We start from the raw sequence: 24,287 nt of genomic DNA on the forward strand, positions 1-24,287 counted from the left end.
ACTCAAGGAGCTGCTTTCTCTGGTTACTGAAGATATGTCTCATATGCGGCTGTCCCATGAGCAACTGAAGGAAGATGCACAGAACCACGGGAGCAGAACTTTCAGACTGGCCCAGTACCGACTGTCGTAAGGAACACACCCAAAATGCAAACTCTCACCAACTGCTTACTAACTCCATCTCCACTTGAGATGTTCCAAAAACACTAAATCTGTTTCAAAAGCACTAAAAGTGAAAAAATACAGTAAGTTCATATTTACCCAAGGAGAATGTAAGAATATACGATGTTATTTTCTCCTCATATGGAAACTCTGGAAATGAACATTAGTGCCCATCAAAACACTTATGGCTAAACCTTTTTCATTCAATAAAATGTTACCAAAATTGCAAGTCTTACTGAAGATATCTTGCATTTAGAGAAGGTAGGTTTCTGAGGTCTCAACAGAAGGCACAGAGAAAAATCCTAAATAAAGAAAGACCGGACCTTGGGAACATGAAAATGGATGTTTCAACAGCTCTGCTTCATGGACACTGGAAGGTTTGATCTTGTTCCAATGGGGAATTTCAAAACCTTACAGGCTGTTGCAAGACTGAGGTCGCTTTTCCTCAGCCAGCTCTTGCTAGTATAATCATAACCAGAGATTTATGTATTGTCTTTTATACCCACAGAACTTAAAGCAATTTGCAAGTGATTGCTGCCATAAAAAGCATGTATGAAAAAGAAAAGCCTCACTCACAATCCTCACTAAGAAAGGAGGCCAGTCTGCACTGAAGCAGGACAGTTGTTGAAGAAATCACAGTGTTGGGCTTTAAGAATAAGCATGGGGAAAATATAGTGACTAATTGAACAGCGGAAGAGTTTTAAATAGGCAAGTTATAATTATTATAACTGAATTTGGCTAGAAGATCAAAGCAAACAAGCAAGCAGTCTTCACTGAGAGGATGTGAATAAATCAGTGCGTTATCTGCCATCTTGAGAAAGAATTCCAGTTGCACTTGCCTCTACAACCCCAACGTTAACCAACGGGAGCAGTGGTAGCTGCATGGAGATCATTGGAATGACTGGTTGAGTTACCACTTCACCATAAGCGTCTCCTCAAAGACCACCAAAAGCAGAAGTGAAATGTGGCAGCAGCAGAGCAGTTTGCACACCAGCTACTACAGCTATCATAGACATGAAGCTGGAATTTATTTATTTATTTATTTTGTTTTACTGTTAAATACCAAACTATTCAGCTCTTTAAAGAATTTTTGAAGCAGAGTTTTCATATCTATAAAGTCAAGCAGCAAAGAAGATGAAGACAGTTGACGTGATTTCTAATGAAAAGACCTTTATCATTCACACAACTTCAGAGGATCCAAATGCCAATCTCACATCATCTGGGGTTTAAATTCATGGAAAACTCCTGTGAGAGCTCCTATGGCTGCAGTTGGATTCCCAGCTCTTGATGTTTGCCAAGCACTTGAAGGAGATGCTGCAGTGCTTTCACATTGAAAACACTTTAAAAACTATTGTGTCAAAGAGCAAAGCAGAGAACGCTCCAACAAGGAAGGAATTTCCAAGAATTTACTGAGTCAGGCTTCAACTTAACTCACAGCTTCTGAAGTAGAGCTTTTGCTTGGAGAAAAACCAACTGCTTTGTAGCAGAAACAAGGACGAGCTACTTGTGAAGCAATACATAAGAGAAATACAGCACTGAAGCAAGTGGAAATTGCTGTGAGGGTTGATGGGAACTTTGCCATGGTCATGTGAGAAATAATGTTTGTAGGAGGTACTTACCACCACTTGTGCACTCAAGGCGAAAAAAAGACAAAAAGTAATAGTGCAAATGATTGCAAGATCGGTTGCTCAGATACCAAGTCTTCTGAATCTGTTTGAATTTAAGCAGGAATAACTTAGAAAACTGATAACTGGAATACTCTTGCATCAGGTTTAGCTGCATTTATGAAGTCATGTGTAAAACAACATGTAAAAGATCAGTCAAATCATCCTCTGAGACAGAGAGGGTTCAGAGCTGGCCTAAATAACATTCCTCCTGACAAAGAAAAAGCTAACTCTGTATGCAGACAGTTTACTAATAGATAAGCTGGACATCAATTTTTTGCTACTAACAGCAGAGCCAAAGACAAAACCAAATCACCAGGCACAAATTTAGGGAGAACAAGTTTTTGGATGAGAGATGTTAACAGAATATTTGATCAAGATGAAGACAAAGCAAAATAAATTTAATATAGTTTAAAAATATTAATAAGAATGTTGTCATTTGAAATCTTTATCCATAGTCAATACAATAGCTTAATCAGGTGAGATTCTCAATAAAAGTAAATAAATTTTTATATAAATTATACATTTTATGTATTTGTACCTTTACCAGAAAAACATAGGTTAAATCTACCCCATAAATAACTAAACGGTATTTTGCCATGATGAAAACCTCATCTGACTGACAAAAATACAAAGCTCAAGGGTTATAATAAGAATGTACCTCTCATTGGAGGGAACGGTACCTTTCATAACACAATAATTACCTCTCAGTGAAGGGTAAGATAGCTTTACCCAGCCTACACACATTTACATTCTATAAGTAATGTAAGTAATTAGTGTTTATTTACTTACATGTAAGTAATTTACATGTGTAAGCCTACACATATTTACAGTCTATCCTCTTTTTGTTGCTCTTCCTTTTGTACCAGAATGATGGTGACAAACTCTAGATTTGTCCACCTCCTCATATAAAGGGGAATTTTAGAGGACATTTAAAATTTCTGCGATAATGGAATGAGGCAGTCACTACAAAAAGCCATTTTTGCTCCCTGACCGATGCTGTTTGGTTTATCTTGGCAGGAATTGATGCCTGAGTTTGAAATAGTTCAGATACGTCTTCTGTGTCTCTTGCAATGTAAAGTCTAGATAAAATGGTTTGTCCGTGTCATGTTTTCATTATTGCCCATTTCATTCAAACCAGCAAAGTATACCGGGACTCGCTCTGAACCCAATGCTAGAAGTCACGCAGCTGAAGTGGTGCAACAAAAATGGAGAAAACAAAACCAAAAACACCACAGTTAAAGCAAACCAGAATAATGCCAGCACTGATAACCTCTCAACCCAGGTGGGTTCACAGCCGCAATTAAGGACAGGGAAAGGTTTAGAAATGGTGAAGCAGCTTCAGGCAAAACCACATCTTCTCAGGGAAATGGTTTCATATCTTCAATGATTTGCTGAGCACTTTCCAGCAGAGGAAACAGCAAACAGGGCCTTAAAAGTTTTTAATCCAACTCAAAGGAAAGAGGGAAATGGAAAGCAGACTCCGAGTGCAATTAAAAATGCTGCTTCCTTTTTTAACAAAAGGAGCACAAACATGCCCCTGCTCTGAAAACGGCCCTGTTCTCACAGGAGGCTGGGAAGGTCCCAACAGCGCTGTGAAGGCTGCCTCATGTTTCTCATTAGGCTCATATGAATTCTTGGCTAGTGAAATCCCCAAGGAGAAATTAATAAGGCTGGGTCTGGGTAGAAAGAGAAATTGAATTCTGGATGGATACTTCAGCGGTGTGTTACCAGATCTCCTTAATTACATTTGAAGTCTGTTCATCACACACAGTGACCTCTACCAAACACTTTATATAACTCCTGGGGCATTGTGCTTTCCTGTACCCTTGCCTACAAGAAGAGTGAGATTTCTCTCTCAGACAAGAGAATCGTGCTCCTCCAGCAAGCCACAGGCCAGCTCAAACCCCTCTTCCACTGACCTTCTACCAACACTTACTGGTATTGTTAAGTGCACAGGGTTCAACAGCACATAGACTTGAGGCTTCACAGTTTGCAAGGCTGGGCTCTTGAACCTGACAAAGCCAGGAAAGCATTTAAAAGGACTGACCTCTGGAGAGTTTATTCATTGCAAAAAAGTGGTAGGATGAATTAGAGAATGAATTGGTTTCTGGCATGCATTTTGCCCACAGAAATTAATCCAGTCACTGCTAAAGCTCCGTCCCAAGTTTCTAAAGATTTTGTTGTCCGTTTTCAACTAATGGGTTTTATACAAAGTTATACAGTGTTTTGAGAACTGAAGAAACTTGCCCCATCCCACCAAAAATGAGTATCTAAAAACAAAACAAAACAAAACACCTTTTTTAAAAAAAATCTGTAGACAACTTGCACCTAATTTCAAAAGGAAGCCAGTATTAAAGCAAGTCCCGTTATGCGAATCCTCAGCATGAACTATGTGACACATGGCCCAGTTCCCCTTCCAGATGTGCACACGAACATGGCTAACTGTGCAATGTGATTTGATTTCAGGTTGTCTTTACTTATACCAAAAAAATGGGTAGAATTTCACTTATTTTTCCATACTGACTATTCCACTTTTGGCTGCCACAGAAGAGAGGAGCTGTTTGTTCCTACCAGCAGAGTTAGGCAGAGGCGGCACATGGCCATTAGCCAGTGTCATGAGCCAACAGCTACAATGAGGTACTTATCCCAGTTGCCCATTCTGTAGGAACAGAGGCAGGGAAGCAAAGCCTTTTATTCATGAAAATAAGCAATTTTACTATAGACTGTTAAATCTCTCATGCCAACGTTCAGCCAAGTCTAAGACAACTCTATATTTTAATCAGCAGTACTTGATCTGGTTGCTGATGGGAGAAATGCATGCTGAGTGTGCACATGACGCATCGTTAAATCAAAGCTCTGGAGGTCAAGAATGATCAGAATCAACTGTTTCCATTCACCAGATCAAATAACTTGTTCTAGTTCCAGCTCAACAGAAGAGTGACTTCGCATTTTATCTGGCTCTGGTGAGGACAGCCTTCGGTCAAGTGATTTCATTACTTAATTACCTAAAATACCACAGCAGCCCAGCTATAACCATGACCAAACTGCACAATCCCTGCAGTTCAGTGATTTTAGAGGGGTCAAGACCAAACTTTCATTTTAGTAAGAGGAAGGAGAAAAGTGATATGAAACTGAAGACAACCCTGCAAATGTTTGGAAGAGATGAGTCCTCAAATGACACAGAGGAACTAAAGGGCAGAAGTGGAGGAAACAAACAAGATGAACATACAAGAAACATGAAAAAAATTATCAAAGTACGTCACCAAAGTACAGCAGCAGCTTAGATGGCGGAAAAAAATTAGAAGATGGCATTAATTCCAATTTTTTTGTAAACAGCAAAAATAAGAGAGACATGGAAAATTACATATAGTTAAGCAGCAATTGAAGGTGTGAGATAAGGTACCTACGTTACAGGTTATGTGCTCCCTGTGTTACTCTCAGCAGGACTAGCTGTTGGCTAGTAAGAAATGCCCAGCACCCAAGGGATGCCTCAAAATTCAGGCGACTTTTAACATGGCAGCAAGGACTTGATAACCACCACGACCTGCTCCTTAAAGAATAAAAGGGGTCTAGGTTCCCCCTCGGTTTTTAGCTCACTGCAGAAACAGGTACACATTTCTGGAGTTGATGAAAAGTTCCACATGTTCAGGAATACAGACCTTTGTATTTAGTACCTGCAGTCTGACGAGCATCCCTAGATCACTGAGGGATGACTCCAGAGCTCCACCTCCCCTTACAGTGCACAGTCCCTACTCCTGCACCCCAAATCTCTCAAATAGGATCCATTCTGGGATAGACAACCCAAAGGCAATTGGCCATGGAGACAAAACTGGAACAGGAAGAACTTCAACTGCAACTCGCAGGTTGCCACAATGACATTTCAGCCTTTAAACTTGTTTTCAGATTATTTTTTTCCCAGTTTTTCTGCTTAACTTGGGTGACAACAGCTGTGGGTTTGGGCTTTATTTCACTTGAGACTTTGTAGATGTGATCTTCCAAAGAAAACAGGCTTTTCTACCCAATAAAAAGTTTAAAATAGTCAAAACCAGATCAATTTTCATTTCAAGGCTGCCTTCAGACTTTGTGCATAGGTTGGGTGATGCAACATCAAATTTTGTTTGGACAAGATTTCTATCCTTGCAGTAACGATGACCAGAAGGCAGTAAGCGGTCTTCTTTGTGGAAATGTTAGCAACTGGGCAGTTTCAGCCTGACCATTCAATTTTCTTTCTGCTTTTCAATGTTTCAGCACATTGTGAAAAGTACATAGGAATCTGCCTTCTTGCCAGTAGCTGAATGAATCACAATCACCCTCAACAAGTAAAGCAGGCTAAATATAGACACAAACAAAAAACATTATAGACTTGCCATGAATTAATTTACTTACATGTTACACAAGATTAAACAACAAACAGAAGGGAATTCATGGAAGTGACAATGATTCTCTAAAAGCTTAAAACGGGTTGGGTTCTGCATTGCAGTTGAAAGCAACACTGATTCTCATGTGAACAACTTATTTTGCAGATATGTACTTGAATATGACATGATATAATTTTTACTTGATATAGGATGAAAACTTCTCATTATGACCCTTTTTGAAACTAGAAACGATTAAGTGACAACTTTTTTAATGCTGTGGATGAATCAGATGAATTATTTTTATTTTTTATTTTTTATCTGCAATTCTCCTTGGCTGGTTGAATAGTTTTCCACCTGTGCAGAATTATTCCCCCCGCCCCCGCATAAAGATCTCTCCCCAGTTGAAACAGGCCAAACTATAATGAACCTCATGCAAGGCTATATATTCCAAGATTTTCAAAAAGTTGCTTATTTTATATTAAAAAAAGCAGCTCAGAATTAAGAACTCGTTATCAGACACATAGAAGGTAGAAATATAATTTATTATTAGCAGCTGCTGAGAGGCAGCTGTGTAAACTTTCTCCTGAATACTGAAGGTGAGTTGAGCAAGAGTTTGATTTACAACACCGAAATTTCCTCTTAGTTGTTCACTCTGCCATATATACGTCAGAGAACACCATGGAAAAATTCTGGCATGCCTTCAGTTTAAACCATTAGTATAATACTTTGACTCAGGCATCTCTCACACTATAAATGTTTTGCTAATATGATACAGTGTTCGAGGGGAGGACGAATCGTCGCTGTAAGCAGAATTTGCATTCCACTTACAGAGCCCCCCTTTGTGTACCCAGACAGCCTTTCTTGGGTCATAGGTCAATACTCTTAGTGAAAACTAACTTTATAAATGCAAATCTAATATTAAAACCAGGCAAAATGTATTAAGAGGACGTTCACCTTCGCCTTATTTTTTTTCCATTGCATCAGGGCCAGAACAGAGAATTAAGGCTAAGATTACTTTTTGCTGCTCTGCGGACCAGCTCATTTCACACACAGTGACACTGGGACTTCGAACACCCACATGGAAGAGCAATCACCAACGGTTTTGATCATCAGTAATTTAAGCATAAAACCAAAGCAGATGCAAACAGCTGAGAAGCTCTAGCTACTATTCAAAGCTCATTCTTTACCCATTCTGATCTGAAGCAAAAAATAAAAATAAAAAAATTGACAGCTGATTTTGGGCCAAATTCAGAACAGTTTGGCCTGGAATAGTGCTGGATGCAGGAGCTTGTTAATAAAGCTTGTTTTTCCACAGAAAAAGAATAAATTGTAGAAAACTTTCCAGACCTTCTGCATGCATTGCTAGAATAGCTGGATTGCTTTAAGTCATTTCTATTAATAAACTGCTTAATTAGCTTCAGAAACCAAGACACTTTCTAAAAATAGTTATTTAACTGTTTGTATGTATAAAAGACACACACCTATGTATGTATTCATATATACGTATGTATGTACGAAAGAAGGAAAAAACAACATTCTCCCCTACTTCGATACCTACTGTCCAAACAGAAACTTAATTCCCCACCACCACCACGAAGTATAATTTGTCTGGAATATAGGAAGGCTTTGGTGGCTGGTTACAAGTTGTGATCCTGATAACGGCAGATGTCAGCATTAAATCATCTGAGAGCGACCCAACTGACTCAGGTTCAGTGCATTCATTGAAGCTTTACATAAATGCAGCTGCATTCAAAACATGAGCCAAAGTTTAACTGAAACTGGATAAAACCAAAACGTAAATGTACTGAAAGTTCTTGCAGAAAAGCCATTTGACCAATTGCTTGTACAGGGTGAGTGTGGCTCCTTGCAGATGCTGGGGAACGACACTAACCTAAAGGAGGGCTACCTGCAGTTTTCACAGTCTGCAGAAAATCAAAAGAACCTGACTTGGATTCTTCGGGTAGCTTAATTTTAGGAATGCCTATATTCATGCAGAATTAAGCTGACTGACTACATCCATTTATTACAAAATATTCACTTTAAGAAGTCTGCCAGGTTTTTAAGCTCTACAGAAGAAGTTAGTGGTGTGCTTCCAGCTGTGCTATGCTTCATGCCACTATAGGATACTAGAACATGTCCTACAAATTACACAGCCCCTAGTGAATATGCTAAATCTATTTTCCAAGCCCAAGTCTTCGTTGGAAAGCTTCATTCCTGTAACACACTGGCCTTCCCCGCATCAGAGGGTTTTGTAAGACCCTTGCATCACACAGACCAGCCCAGGATGTTATTCAAGAGACTGAAAAGGAACCTTTTCTTTAAGTAGCAGAAAAGTAAACTTGGTCCTGTCCCTGGAAAATTTCAAGTAATATTGGGTTTCTTCTGCTCCCAAAGGAAAAAAAAAATACTTGATGTCTGTTTAAAGAGTGTTGAGTACAGCACACTGGAACCTTTCAACAGTTGCGCTTTCAGACACCAGATATCCACAGATCTAGCCGAAGAGAAAGCCCAGGTTTTTATGACCCTATGTTCTTCTCTTACTCCCATGGCTTCACATTCACAGCCTTTTCCTGCACCTTTAGTACATTGCTTACCAGTAGGTTTTATTGACAGCATGGCTTGTGGCACTTTATTTTCCTAACCTAAAGTCTAAAGAAGACACCTAAGGTAACGAATTCCACTTTCAGGTGACTTTCAGGCTCAGGACTAAACAGAGCTGAGTCTGCTTCTTTGATGAACTCCACACTACAAGTCTGTTTCAGCTCTCCCAGAATATAATTTTCTAAGTAACATCCTTCCAGGTAAAGAAGTATATGAATCTTTGTCCTGAATCTAAGCATGCTTGGACTTTGGGTAGCTCTGATCAGAAATGAATGCCTCAGATTTACTTCCAATTAAAGTAAGACTAATTAAATTTCACAGATCCCTGTGGCTGTTTTTTTTTCCAGATCTCTGTGCAGCATAACAAACAGCTTCTTCAAACCATTCCAAGTAGCTGTGGTATGTTTGTAATTGCCTACCGCAGCTCAGAACCATAAAAGGTATAATGCAATATTTTGTTTTGTCCCCTCTTTTGGGGCATATTAAATAAAGGGATTTTATCTTGCTGTTGCTACTGCTCATTTTGGACACCTTGTTGATCCCACTACAATTACCTCGAGTTTTCCCCTTCGGTCTCCGCATCAGCATAAATGACAGGGCAGGCCCAGCAGGAGGGATATGCAGGGACAAAACAGCATTTAGCCACTAGCTATTCTAAGCGTGCAAAGGGATAAAGTCTTACATGCCACAAACATCTCGTCTCAAGGGACTGCTGGCTGGAGAGGGAATGAAATCTTCTCAAACCTCTGGAAAATGCACTCAGCAGTCTTGCAGCCCCACACAGAGCTCTTACAGCAACTTCAGCTGCTTAAGAAAGTGCAAAAGCATCCTGCGTTCACATCGCTGCAACTCTGCCGGGTCAGCCTTAACTCACCGCTCACCTCAAGGCAGCACGATTAGCTGTGGTTGAACAGGTGGGCAGCTGGCACGGGCTGGGAAAGAACCTGTGTAAACGTGGCGTGAGGAGAGGTTTTCAAAAGCATTACAAGGGTAATCCAATAAAGAGAAAGGGACTACACCAGTTGCACAAGCAATCAACCTCAAAATAGCTCATTTTAAGAGAATGAGCAACTTGTGAAAGCAAGGATGGGAATTTCCATGACAAGCATCTAGCTGCCATCCCACAATCACAAGCCCCAGATGATGTCTGTCTCCACATCTACTGCGCTCTCGGAGGTGCGCTCTCAGAGGTGCAAGAGAGAAGGGCTGCACTTATCACTCTGAGCATTGCTCACATACAGGCTGATTTATAGTTATATTCCTTCCAACAGCCTTAGCTGTGTTTTGGTCCAGGATAGATGGCCAGAAGAAACAAGAAGTCAAAATCAAAGAGAGCTGAATGTAAACACATGTTCACAAACGTCTGATCAAATTTATGATTTCCATTCAGACGTGCTATGTCTGTTTTACAAGGACATTACAAAACAAATACTGAATTATTTAATCTAATTTTATGTTCCATGACGTCTGCTGCTGCCCCACTGTAAAATAAGGTCTGAAAATTCACCGTTTCACCACATAGGAACCTGGAAGAATTCTACCTGCTTTCCAGGTGCTGTATTTACATATCTATACCCTGCATAATCTTTCCAGAGGCAAAAATAGACATCCTCATTACAAATACCTATAGCAATGGTATTTGCATTTGTTTCTTTTTGTTACTATACAAAGGAAGCAGGAAAGAGTAAAGTTCCTTGGAGGTACAACTGCACAATAAATCCTGTTCTGGAGGGATTTTATAGTATGTTGAAACTTGCTTTCTTTCTGACTGGAAATTCTCCAAAGGAATGTTTTTCCACAGGAAAATGCTGATTCATCAAAACCAAAGCATTTAGCAATTGTAAAAACCAATTACCGTGGAAGCCTATCTCATCCTGGGAATGAGCCCAGGCTCCTGCCAGCTTGCCCGCGTCTCTGTGCTGCACAGATGGGAAACCAAATCATTGTGAAACTAAAGATAAAAGGCTTGACACGGAGATAAAAACATGGACAGCCCACTAGCTCCTGCTTCCAACGTCCAACGTGCCCTAAGGTTTTTAATCCAACACAACCAACCCGGAGAAGTGCTAGGCTAGCAGAGCAGTCGGGGTGCTCAGAGTGTGGATGGACACTGCTCATGTTGGGACACTCAGAGCCCTTCCCTTCACCATTAGTGCTTAAGTTCCAGAGAGAGATCTTTTTCCCTAGCCAGAGAATTCAGTATTATTCCATTTGGGGGGAAAATTCTATTTAATATTAGACTTAATAAAGCTAATTGAAAGGATCGTTCAAATATGCCAGTGGATGAGGACAGATCAAACAGCCACAAAACTCACATCGGGGAGCTGCAGGTCAGAAATGGACCAGCTCTCAGACTTGCAATGTGCGGTTCTGGAAATCCCATGACTCTGCTCATCCCCCTTATCGCCCCGGGAATGCCAGTGCACTCACTCACACCCACAGAAGCCAGAAGGAGACAGGACTCAAAATTACTGCTTGGAGCTCGCAGCCTGGGTAACAATAACTTCCAAATAAAATTCACAGGGAAGGTCACAAGACATCTCTCAAAATCTAGCTAATTGTTAATCTAAATACCAATACTGTGGCAAAGAGCTTACAAAAGGATGATCTTGTCCCGATAATAAGCACAGAGCCAGGGTCTGGGTTATTGTGAACAGATCTGCCAGCCAGTTCTCAGGTGAGAGCTCATGGCTCAGCACATTGTTATGGGCAAATTCCCTTTTTCCTTACTAGCTCTTCTGATGCATTGGCACTTTCCGGGGCCATCGCTGACTGCTGCTCAGTTGTTGTTCCCCACTCCTTTAACAGCGCAGGGAAGGGCTGAAAAAATCCCTGCCTGCTGAGAAATCCATCTCTGTCTTCCTACACTATTTAATTTGGATGATGCTATTCAGAGCTGGAGCCAGCGGCACCAGGGGACCACAGGAGTGCAAAGTGGCGGCCGCTCAACCTCAGCTCACCAGAGACCCAGCTCCTTCAGGAACAGGATTGCTATTATGGGCAAAAGTGTTTTCAGATTGGTGGTGATTTTAGATATATCTGTAAGACAGAAATTCAGTGCAGTTTTTGGAAAGTGGAGCTCACCACTCACTAAGCAAGCCGTCTTGCAGGGAGCGTCTGAACGTGGTGCCCCAGAATTCAAAACAACTGTCAGATAGCCTTAATGGGACAGGGGGAGTTTAATCTTCCAAATCAAAACCAAAAACAGCAAAATTCATGTACCCAGGACAGCATACTATTGACTTAAATGACTTGGAAGTTGCAGTTTCTGTTTTGTTTGGCAGTTAGATCAAGTTTTATCGTTTAGATGCACTAAAAGATGTAATCATGAGAATTACTGTAATGGAATTAAGTATAGTTAATATCCACTGTATCTGGGAAAGCATCTCACAAATGCTCAGTTCTCAGCATGCAACTGAGAGGCTACGAAGTACAATTACATCCCTTATAATGCTGAAAATTGACATATGCAGCCTCAAGGAACTTACGGAGTTTCTCACTAGTGTTAGAACCTGTACCTTCTAATGCAGCATCCAAATTATGTAATTGACAATTCATCCTATTTCTTTTGAACTTGTACTAGAGGTAGATTTTCATGCTTGTCCTTTTCCAGTATTCTGGATCCTTGCCTCTCCTGAGAGACCCCAAAGACCCCTTATGGCTCCGAGATATCCATAAGGGAGAGGCTGGAGCAAAAATATTTTGGAGCTCTTAAGACATTGTGAAACGTCAGATCCACAGGATGACTATTACATAAAGAACCACGACCTGACTGTAACAGCAAAGAGCACTTCTACAATGATCTGAATCCCTTCAAATAAATATTCATCTCCCTCTACAGCCAAAAGAGAGAGAAGGCACCTTTTCTAGAGGAATCCATCTCAACCATGCAGCTTCCTTCTCAAGAAACTTCTCTTTCCCTGTACTGACTAGAGAACCCTTCTGTTCACTCAGCTACAGTTATCCTTTGTGAAACTGCTCTTCGGAAGCCAACATGATAATGGAGGTTACAGAGATAAGGAACACTTCAAAGATTCGGGGAATCTTGTCAGAATTTTGTGCAGCCAGGACCCTACAATGAAATCTATAGATTTAGTTTTCAGAAAACCTCAGACCCTCCAAGAGTGACACGCCAGTGGTCTCTACCAGGAACACAGTTGTGCACAACAGGCAAGGAGATAAAAGGGACAACAAAAACCTAATAAGATTATAATGTAGGATTTCCACTGCTTGCTTCTAAACTCGTCTTATGTCAGAAAGTTTGACCTTTAGAGAATGGTTTCTTGGAACAAGTCGTTCTGGAGCACACAGGGGAGAGGATGTTCTGACCCCTGTCCTGAAAATACACGAGCTTGGCTTGGTGCAGCTCAAGAAGCAACTCCAGTGGAGCTGCTAATGAACAGTTACCGCCATGTATAATTGAATGCAATAATCCTTGAGGGAAAAATCACCAGGAAGGGGGAGAAAATAGTAATCAAATCAATCTAGTAGACTGACACTGGACTCCAATAAAGGGATATTTTCCAGAGCTTTATTTTGTTAAAGACACCCTGAAGCATAAATATAAAAATTGATGTGCTTTGCTAATACATTGCTCTTGTTCTGCTTGAACCAAAAATGCATCCATTTAAAAAGAGAAATTCAACCCCAGCTGAGCAGTAACCATAAATAAAATAGAAACCAGGATTAAATTCACTGATATTTGAGGCCAAAGTCTCCCACATGACTCTCAGGCATTGATCCAGAAGTACATAATTATGAGAAAGGAAATTCCTCCTAATCCTGTCAAGTCCTGACTCCTAATATCTCCATTGATTTTTAATCTTAGTTGTCCTGGGTATGATAGAGTGGAGCTCAGTTTTATCAGTTATCTACCAACAGAGCCAAGAATAGCCTAGTGGTATGCATACACGAATGTGAAAAGGATGTAAAAACAAGACCCTTATCAATGAGTTTATGAATCTGAATGCCATGCATGCAATTTGAAATACATAGCCTGAAGTATAAAAGGAGTTTTGCCTTTTTAAAAGCAATGTATATTTTGTGCAAAAAAAAAAAGTAACAGACAAGAAAGGAACTTGTTCAATAAATAAAACCGTATTAAAGCCACGTACTAGAGAATTTATTGGCTTCCCCTGAAGACACTGACATGGTCCTACCATTTGAGACAGGGAGCTAATTAGGTGTGATTATACGTCTCTGTGCAGACATAAAGAGGTACCTTTAGCACGAATACTTATAAGGACAGCAGGAGGCCCAGAGGCCACCCCATCTTGAAAATTTATGGAAGAAGCTACAGGAATAAAGTTACAGGTTTCTCAAGGCTGCAGAGTGTTCCTTTCTGTTGGTTACAAGACGTGCAGATGCCTTGAGATGTCGCATAGCTATAGTCAACTGCCTCTGAGAATGAAGTGGCAGTAAAGATGTTTACTACCCTCTCATTTTCAGAGAGGTGATGTAATAGGATTTTAAAAGAACAGTAGGGAGCAAGGGCCTGCCCCCATTAGCCCCTCTCAGGTGTGGTCCCTCGAGCAGACCGGCTGGTTGCCACAGGCAACGCCGGCTGAGACTTCTTCCTGCGGCTGCTCTTGGTTAAAACACACACCAAAAAAACAAACAAACAAGAACGGCAGAACAGTTCACGGTCTCATGTCCTGTTTTCTCACTAACACAGATCCCACTGACAGCCACGGGCTGGCTCCTGAGCACCAGAACTGACAGGGTGCGCAGAAATAGTCCCCTGGGGCTGGATCCTTGCCGCAGAGGTGGCTGCTCGCTTGCTGCACGGCCACCCCTGGTCCCCCTGCGGTGTGAACAGCATCTGCGTAGCCGCTCATGCAAACGGCCCGACGTTAAATACCTGCCGGATCAATGTTTTAAAGGATCTGCTCCGAGTTTCGATGCGGTGGTTGCCTCATCTTGGGAAAACGGGAGAGAGCGGGACTGATGTTGTGATGGAAAGTTCTTTGGCTGACTTTGTGGGGGGTGGTTTCCATCCCTTTGTGGAGCCGTGGTTTATTTTGTTTCGTGTTCTGTTTCTTGATAGCTTGCCAGTGTCCTCTGGGATAGATTCTTCCTCAGCATTTTCTGAATCTTTGTCAGTACAGTCCAATTCCTTCTCCTCCCAGCTCTCATGCAGGCAATGACTCAGCCCTGGCTCTCACTTTCCCTTTGTTGAACTCTGCGACAATTTTTTCAGCTGCATTGCTATGCGGCCAAAAGAAGTATGTATACACTGTGCCAAAAAGGAATTTCAAACAACAGAAAGAAAAAGCAAGAAAGATGTTTGTTTGCTTCGTACTAGAAGATCTGTGTTTTATGTCTCCAAACAGTGTGCACAGAACCTCTGGCATTTATCTGCCCGGGACTGGTGTGACCCACAGGATGTTCAATTGTTGCTAAATCTGCAGAAAGCGTTAGCTGAGAAAAGTTGAATAGTCCTCACAATTCATAGGCCTCGTATCACATTGCCAGAGGACGCTAACAAGCTATGTTTGAGACTTGAAAAAGGCTTACAGTGAAGTGAGCTGCAGAGGTGGAGTCACGGATATACAAGGTGGGTTAAGGCACAAGTCTCTTCGAATTACTAGTCTGGAGATGCATACAAGCAAAATAACCCAGTATTGTTACTAAAAGCAATGAGAGAATTAATGAATAGAATTTCCTTGAGAAAGACCATAAGGAGCAAATGATGCTGCCAGTCAGGAGGAGGATAGGGCACCTGGAGAAATCGGGAGCCACTCTAAGGTAAGTTCAAAATTTGCCTTGCAATAGATAAAAGCAGGTAATAAAGTCCTTGTTCAGGTAACTGTGTTCCTTTTTCACAATTCATTTCAAACTGAAAACACCCAAGGAAGGACAAATCTCAACCAACATGGAACAAAGTGCGCTATCTTGATGGGCAGGGGAGGCAATGCAGGCACTGCAATGAGAGATTTTGGATACCGCAGCCCCCAGATCAATGCAAACTCTCAACTAAAATAAGTCTCTGTACAGAACCACATCATTGCCCAGTTATTAAGAGCTTGATGCACCCATGTTTCCTAAGTTACGGAAAAATTTGTCTCTCTGAAAGGAGCCTGAGACATTCAAATTCTGAAGTCTTAACTCAGGCATATGAGAATAGCCTGAATATTTTCCAAGTTTCAAATTTTAGGGGAAAACTTATAAATTCAGCAGAAGGATTTGATAAGCTGCGCATGCATTTTTTTTTCCTCCCCTTCCTCAGACCAATTTTGTCACTGAGTTGCAAACTGCTACAACATTTTACTCTGAATGCCAAATAACAACACATCGATCTCACAGGCAAAGCTCTGGTTTACTGATTCGGTAAGAAGTCAAACTCAGTGATCAAGCCTTGCCTTGGCTTAGAAGCTGTAGATTTGTTTGTTTTCTTCAGAATTATTAGGACCAGGTGCTGCCGACCTGTGGGTACACAAGACCCATCACCTTTGCTGTATGCCTGTAAGCTTTGTTCTCTTGTAGAACTTCACCTGTATTCAGATTCCTAATTCAAGGAAGACACCCCATAAACAGCTCTTCCTATCAGCATCTTTTCTAGGTCACAGTCAGGCTCTCACAGACATCTTCCCTGAGATGGGGATGTTGTTGCCATGGCCCTTCCTTCGGATATCACCTATATAACAGCGCGATCCGGGTGGTGACGCAAGCCTCGCGCATTCCCGGCCACAGCAGGACAGTGTGCGAAACGTGCACCCGCCAGCAAACAGCGATTCAAGTCACAATAATGCTCCGCTTGGGATCTCGATCTGGAGAGGGGCCTGAGCTAAAACAGCAGACAGATGCACGTATTCTCTGAAGATCACGATTATTTTTTTGTTCATCGCCAGGATACTACAAGGCTTTTCCTCCACCTCCAAAACAATCTGCTGCCAGCCTGTCTGAATCCATTCCTGCGCCATGGTTGAGCCTGCTCAGCCTTGAAAACAAGAACGTCTTTATTATAAAACTTACCTATCTTTTCACTTGGCTGTAGTGAAGAGCTGGAAGAGACAGAAATGTCTCTGGTCCGTTATTTCACCGTCAAATTGTTTAAGAACCAATAAACATGGTTTCTGTTCCTGCCTTCCCGCATTCCAAAAGAGCTACATTATGAAAGTGGATGAGGAGCAGGAAAACAGAGGCAAGTCCTTGCCAGTCTAGGAACTGGCTAACAGACAAGCTCATCTTATACTCACCGTGGACTAAATGGTACAGCTTCTGTCTCCTTGGTATAAACATCAATAGGCTTCAGTGGAACAGAAGAGTGTTCATGGAACTATGATGTTTACACCAAAATGCCTCGCTTGCTCTTGGTGAAAAGTTGATTTTGATAAACAGAGTAGTTCCAATGAATACGACGTGATATAGAGGTATGCAATAATATGCTGAAGACTGTGATAAGGACAACCAGAAGGCTGCAGCACTAAAATTGTTGATATTGTCAAAGTCCAAGCAAGGATCTGTGCAAGGGAGGGTGTGGGAAGAGATGATATCTTCTACTATCCAAGTGCTGGTAAGTTAAAGGAAAACCTATAAGTACAGGAGATGAAGTAAAGATGCCTGAGATTTTATACATTTTTTCCAGCTACTGAGGTTTTTGCTTTCAGATTTATTTTTTTTAATATGATTTATAGCACACTACACGGTCACATTATAACAATGTATGGTATGGTTTAAGAGAGACCAAAATTAAGGAAGAAAAATCCAAAAAGTGTATTTGTGGATGTCAAGCTATGGAAGGGCTCACCCACACTAGGCAGGATTCTCTAAACCTTTTCCAGTTTTAGGAACTTGATTTTATTTGGCTGGCAGACCTCTAAATCCCTGGGCAACCTATGCATAAACCAAGTAGGTCAGCTGTTGGCAAACACGAGACCACAGGAGTCAAACGAGCTGGTAAACTCTACTCTGCCTCACTGCCAATCCTGAGCTAATGGATGGGAAAAATATTATGAACACGTTCCTTTATTCACCATACAGACTGCACAAAATAGATGCTTGCAGTGCAACGTCAGAGACACAGAAATGACACTTAACACTCAGTGTGGGAACTTTCCATCTTTGCATGAAAGATGAATTCACATGAAGGAGTAATTCTGGCTCTGAGTTTACTCATCAGGAGCATTTAGGGATATAATTAGCTGCTTTTTTTTTTGTGAGGGAGGGGCAGAAGTTTTTTTATTTTTATTTTTTGTTGTTGTTGTTGCTGTTGTTTTGAGGGGACTTGTTTAATTACAGTTAGACAGATAATGTGAGGGGAAAGAGCAAGAAAAGAGAACTAAAGAGATGTAGGACTAAGAGCACAAAAGGGTGCCATGTCAGGGAAAATGACTTATCTTCATCTGATGGAATAAGTTATTCCCATTTAGCTTGAAGCTAATTTTCCTCCCAGCTCTGCATAAAAAAAGCCAAACTATTTTTGGCGACTATATTAGGGGAGACTGAGATGGCTTTTAGGCTCAATAGAAGAAAGACAATTCTGTTATTTGGTCGTGAAAAAGTTAGAAAAAGGAAATGCAATTATAAATGTAAGCTTCTGCATTTAGGATGATAGGATGAATAAGCCATCAAGTAAAGTAACATGAAGTCAGATCTATTTTCCTTCCAGGATAAACTGGAGGGAGTTTCCACGACTTTACTGAGGAAAGGGGAAGATGCTGCAGCTGCCTTGCACAGCAGGCCATTTCTATTTACTCTACTAATTTCTTCAAGTAAATTCTGCAAGAAATCAGTGAAGCTGCAACAGGTTTTCTCCAATGCAATGAGGAGCAGAATCTGGCCCCAGTGTCAATCTCTCATCCCAACTTGAACTGGAGGTATTTCAGTAGGAGTTATGACTGACGAGCTGAGACTTTTTTGGTACAGAATCGTGGTTTATCTCAGCTTATTTGGAGCACGCGCCAATTGATTCCAGGAGACTGTAGCTAAATGCAGATCTCTTTTTTTATTTAAATAGCAAGTTGCTAAGGTCATCACCCACAATCCTGACGATTCTTATTAGACACGACCAGGGCTATAAAACTGCTTATAAACAGTAAAAGCATGTCCGGTGTTTGCGTTGGTTCCCTGCCGACGTTTCATGCGCTTTAATAGGACAATGAGATGAAGACATCAGTCTTTTAATGGCAAGTGAATAAAGTAATCCCCTGCTGGGAAGGACAGGTACTGAATCATTTTCCAAACATGGTGCAAGCCTCCGAGGTGCTGAGCAGTGGGCAGCCAGCCCGCAGCCCTGCATTCAGGAGCTGGCCATGTCCCCGCTAGGAACCAGCGCCTGGCTCCTCTGCCAACAAGGGGGGCACAGCAGGCACGAGGAGCCCAGGAGGCCTCTGAGCAATACGGCTTTGCTGCTCCTCACATCACAACCACATATGAACCCAAAATGCTTCGGAGAGAAAACAAGGGAGGGGACATATCACCACCTTTGACAAAAAAATAAAATATTGAAGCTCTAGCTTAGAGGCTCGACCAGTTGAGCCAGACGGCCTCCAGAAATCCCCTCCAGTCTGACTTACTCTGATTCTATGACGTTTGAAACTGTCCCACATGTGATATAATCAGCTAAGGTAGTTCTGAACCCTTGCCTCCCGCTGCTACAAGACCTAAGTGCTATACAGTCATGGTGCCCCAGAGGTGGGGAGCTCGGCCTCACAGCAAGGCCCGTGGGAGCTACGTAACCTGCCAGAGGTGGCCTTTGGGCACTGCCCCATGGCCACAGACCAGCTCACGAGCCACCAAATCAGTCCGTAGGCCTGTAGGAGCTACATAACTTGCCAGAGGTGCCCTTTGGGCTCTGGCCCACGGCCACAGACCAGCTCGCGAGCCACCAGATCGGCCACTGCAGCACATGCCTAACAGTTGCACCACTGCCCCAGTAAGCAGACTGTCCAGGAATCCTTGTTTCAGGGATGTTTCAGGTACATATAGTCAAAATAGCATTGATTTAAGTAGCTGCCCTATTTTTGCCACTCTGCTTACTAGCTCTATACTCCTTTTATTCCAGGAGCGACAAACAGCGCTAAAGAATTTCACATCAGCAATGCCGCAGTACATCATTCCACTTTGTAACAGGGCAGCTCAAGTCTGAACCTTCCCTGCCTACACGTAGACAAACTTTTGAACATTATTCTTACCTCATACAAGCAAGAAGACCCTCTTCAGTTTGTAAGCTTCTCAGTTTGAGAAGCTCTTCTGAAAAGTTCAAGTTACAGCAAATAAGGGAGCCCAGGGAACTCTTCCTACAGTGCTGAAGCTGTAACTTAATGTTCAGACCAAATTCATTGCACTGTGCATTAGGGAGACAGTGTGGTCTGGAGGTTACAGAAGGGGGCTGGGAACCACCAGTATCCTCTGGGGATCCTAGCTGAAATGAGCTGCTCGCTGCGTGGCTTGAAGGAAGTCACTTAATCTGATCTCTGCATCTCTTAGTCAGTTTAGATATAAAACCGGACAGAAAGCAGAACATGGCTAAGATTTCCTGGTGCTGCAGTCAGGCCTTATCTGTGCAGAAGTCTTTTTGATAATTTATTATGGGAGGGAATATCAGAGAAGTGGATCTAAAAAGAGTCTAGTTTCTTAACAATTAAAACAAAGCACTAAGATCAGCACCTTTTTTAGTGTTAAAGAAATGTATATAAATTGTACAAGAAACACTACACTGCTAACAGTGCCTGGACAGAGAGAAAGGAAAACGTCTCAGTCTTATTGCTTTCATTATTGCATTAATTAAAAAGATATCTGAGCAGCCAGATTGGCTTTGGATGCTGATTTGAGAGGGCACATTTGGAGTCATTTGATCAACAGTTTGCAGTACCCATTTATGAGAGAGAACCAGGCACCCTAGCAAGATGTGCTGCTCCCCTGGTGGTCTGTGGAACGGGCATAAGAGTCCTACCAGGTCAAATGCCTTCACAGCTCCAAGGCCGCTCCGCAGCTAAGTGCACTGGCATTGTTTTACACCACTCCCAGTTTGAATGCCCAAGTTTTTCTTGCTAGAGTTGGAATCAGATTATCAAAAGGTCTGTTTTTATCATGCTCAGGGTTTCCTGGAATCCACGAATCTATTTCAGCTCTGCAGTTAGCAGATCATGGAAGAGAAGTGACCTCCTCTCAGAGCGTGGAGTGAGCTAGGTAACCATGATTTCGAAACAAACAAACAAAAACACACACGAACCAGCCACGTACTGAAACTTCAAACTGGATCCATGTCTCAGTTTTTTGAAAGCTTCAAGGATTTTGGACTGGAAAACTGCTGACAGGAGAAACCTGTGAAGCCATCGCTCCAGCTGCAAGTTCAAGAAGTTGAATCAAGCAGATGAATTTGGTTCAGGTCCCTGCTTTATAGGGGGATGCACCCTGAACACATCGAAGTATACAGACAGCTCGTTGTAGATGGACATGTTAGCCCCTGAAATTCCATTTACTCTATATTCTAGCCCTGTTTACTTTCTCCTGATGACAGTCTCCCCAGCAGAGCACCACGTGCCTGCCTGGTACTGAGAACACTGCAGTAAAGCTGTGATGGCTGGTAGGCAGGCGTTCAGCTTGGAAATCATGCAGGAGCCCAGACATCCTCCAAGGAAGTTTTACTTAAGAACCCTGCACATGGTTTGAAAAACGTATCAAATCCTTCAGAGCATGTTAGGCTACGTGAATTGAGAGCTGCACCAGAATCCAACCAAAATTAACCAAATATCCACTGAGCCAAGGAAGGGAAAGCCTTAGCTATAGCAACATTTTCCCCTCAGTTTCACATGTAACATAGTGCCACCTAAAAAAGAAGTGTCTAATATTTTAATTGTATTTTTATTATTTGTATGTTATTTTAGGTTCTTTAAGGCATATTTTTAATATTTTCTTTAACCATTGTATCAAATGAACGCAATGGGAAAACATTCCACAACAAGCATGCACTCCCCCTCTGCTCACAAATGGCTTATAAAATTCAACAGTAACATTTTGGCAATCAGAATTATTTACATAGGAGATGGATGACGAGGCATGGGAAAGCAGCCTTTGTTCACATCAAAGGAACTCCATACAAATTCTCACATGGTACAGATACTCATTTTTATTTACAGACAAGAATGATTGAGTAACTCGATACAAGCATGAGGAGTGAGAAGTACAGGAGGCTGAAAGGGGAAAAATGCTGCGTAACTTGCCCAGTGTAAGAAAAGTTATCCTACTGCATCATACAGGGAAGTGTTGCCTCAGAGTTCAAGCAGGGGCCATGAAGGTTCAGATCCTGCACTCTCTCTTTAGATGTCTGGCAGCACCAAGGAAGCTGCTAAGTGGCTTTTCTCACTTCAGCTACCTCAAAAATAGGTCCTGTATACTATTAAGGATTTCAGAACAAGAAACAAACAAACCTTTGAGCCAAAGACCAGGTTACTGTCTGCAAACGATGTGGAGGAGAGCAGTCCAAGGCTTAAACAGTTATCCAGCTTTAGCTGTAGCTAGTCTCCTGTTCAGGCTCCCTCCTATCAATCACCTTTCACATGACAAAAAAGCCAGTTCATTCAAGGCACAAAATTGGGCCTATAAATCCATTTTTTAAGGTATGGGCTTAGAAAGATCTCAACAGGGTATTTTGTGTTTGAGAATTAAACTCTGGAGTAGCACTGAGCACTGGCTAGCACCTCCAAACTTGCTGGTTCACACCTCAAAGGCGATCTCAGCTTGACTGCAGAATTTCTCGGAGCCGGGTTTTAAACAGGTGCTGTAGCACACCAGCGATACTAGTGAACAACCACCAAAAAGGACCAATAGCACACAAACCAGTAATTCAAACACTACAGGCGTTACTCCGCATTACAACTGGATTGAAGGGATTTTGTGTTGTTTTGTTCCCCCATCACAAGACTCCCTCCCTCCTGTTTCGACCACTTTTCCCATTACTCCTCTTCCAACATAAATATGTAGATACATATGTTTGTATTTAACAAGGACAAGCACAACCAAGACACTTCACATCACTGATTTCTGCCTTTGGGGAGAGGATAACAGACACCATCAAGCAGCAGCTGGTACTCACGTTATTAACATACTACTGGCAGACACTCAGGTAACCCTACATGCAGTAGGATAAGCCATGAAAGGAAGCGTGAATGCCATATGAAATGGAAGAGACAGACACTTAATTCCTGCAAGACCTTCCATTTTTTTCCTCCCTGGATCTGCCGCAGTCCCACGTGCTCCCTTCCACTGATAAAACCCTCATGCATCAGACAGGTACATGGTTTGTCTGATGACAACAAATCTGTTCACTGATTTCCTGACTCATGACCATCCACCCGATGGATGCAAACTACAAAACCACAGCTTATTTCCTAACTCTTTGGGACAGTTATTTTTCACTTCTTATTCTGCCAACTAGAAATTCTTTTATCAAAATCACAGTTAAAATAATCGGCAGGTTAGGTAGTAATAGGTAATAAGTCAACAACTTGACCATCTCTGATCGAGGATGAGTGACATGTGGATGGGAGGAGCATTTCTAAAGCCAACGTGCATTTAGAAGTAATCCATACGAACTGTTTACCAACGGAAGAGATGTGTTTACTGTACAGTCAATGCTTCTTGATCTACTTAGAGGAAACCAGTTTAGAGGGAAGGAGATTAAATGACTCATTAAAATTGCAATATGCATATTTTTTATTCCCATGGAATTCTTATTTTTTATAACCACTACTCAAAGTTCTGGATAAGCATACTCTTTGTTGCTGATTTTTGTTATTATTTTTAAATGCAGACCACCAACCTGGGAAATTCACTTTCTACCTTTACTGCATAGATATAAGGTGATGATCTAGAAACAGAGCATCCCAATTGCTGATTAAAAAAAATAAACTTAAAAAGCAGAGACGTTTTTCCAAGCTATCAGCTGCAGTAGCAAGGTACCGCAGGTGCTATAGGACCAATTCTATCAGGTAGAAGAGGCTGCTTGAGGTGCAGGTTGCCTATTTGCTGAACAGTTTTGTCAGGAAAAATATTTGGAGGTGTAGTAATAAACTTGTTTTCCTCACACTGGTGATGGCTGGAAGTTCAAGGATTAACTACACCATTCTGTCAGCTTACAAGGGACCCAAGTCAAACTTTTTTGGACTCCCTCAGCCACCTGAACTTCCAAAAAGGACAAGAGATTACAGACTATTCTACACTTCCTTCAGCCATTCCTGTAGGAACTACATTGTTTTCTGGAAAATACTTTAAAAAAATAATCAAAGAGCATAATGCGTGCTCTTGGTGGTCAAAGAACTGTGACGTACTATTTGAAATTAGTACCTTCAGAAGAGCTACTGAGTGGGTTGGACAAGGGGAATAGCAGCTCCTTTTAGGATTTCCACAGCCATCATGGGAAGACAATTATCTAAATTTAGTCCTAATTGCAGAAACGTCTTTGAGATCTTTGATTCAACATGAAAAAATTACTTCTGCATATAAAGCCATGATACTACAAATCTAATTTGATCTGTACAAGATTTTTTTCCAATTGTCA

The 24,287-nt window shown here is 41.6% G+C and overlaps 1 long non-coding RNA gene across 2 annotated transcripts in view; it reads right to left on the bottom strand.

Annotated features, from left to right (window-relative positions):
* LOC118171766 overlaps window positions 1-3,890 on the bottom strand; it is a 14,057-nt gene extending 10,167 nt beyond the window's left edge. For both annotated transcript variants that reach the window (XR_004753371.1, XR_004753370.1), the window contains exons 1-2: window positions 3,763-3,890; window positions 2,616-2,764 (exon numbers count right to left, since the gene is read on the bottom strand). This is a non-coding gene — a long non-coding RNA (uncharacterized LOC118171766). The remainder of the gene's footprint in view (window positions 1-2,615; window positions 2,765-3,762) is intronic.
* Window positions 3,891-24,287: the final 20,397 nt, after the last annotated feature.

The sequence above is a fragment of the Oxyura jamaicensis genome, chromosome 9 (assembly GCF_011077185.1).
Source record: "Oxyura jamaicensis isolate SHBP4307 breed ruddy duck chromosome 9, BPBGC_Ojam_1.0, whole genome shotgun sequence".
Lineage (NCBI taxonomy): Eukaryota > Metazoa > Chordata > Aves > Anseriformes > Anatidae > Oxyura > Oxyura jamaicensis.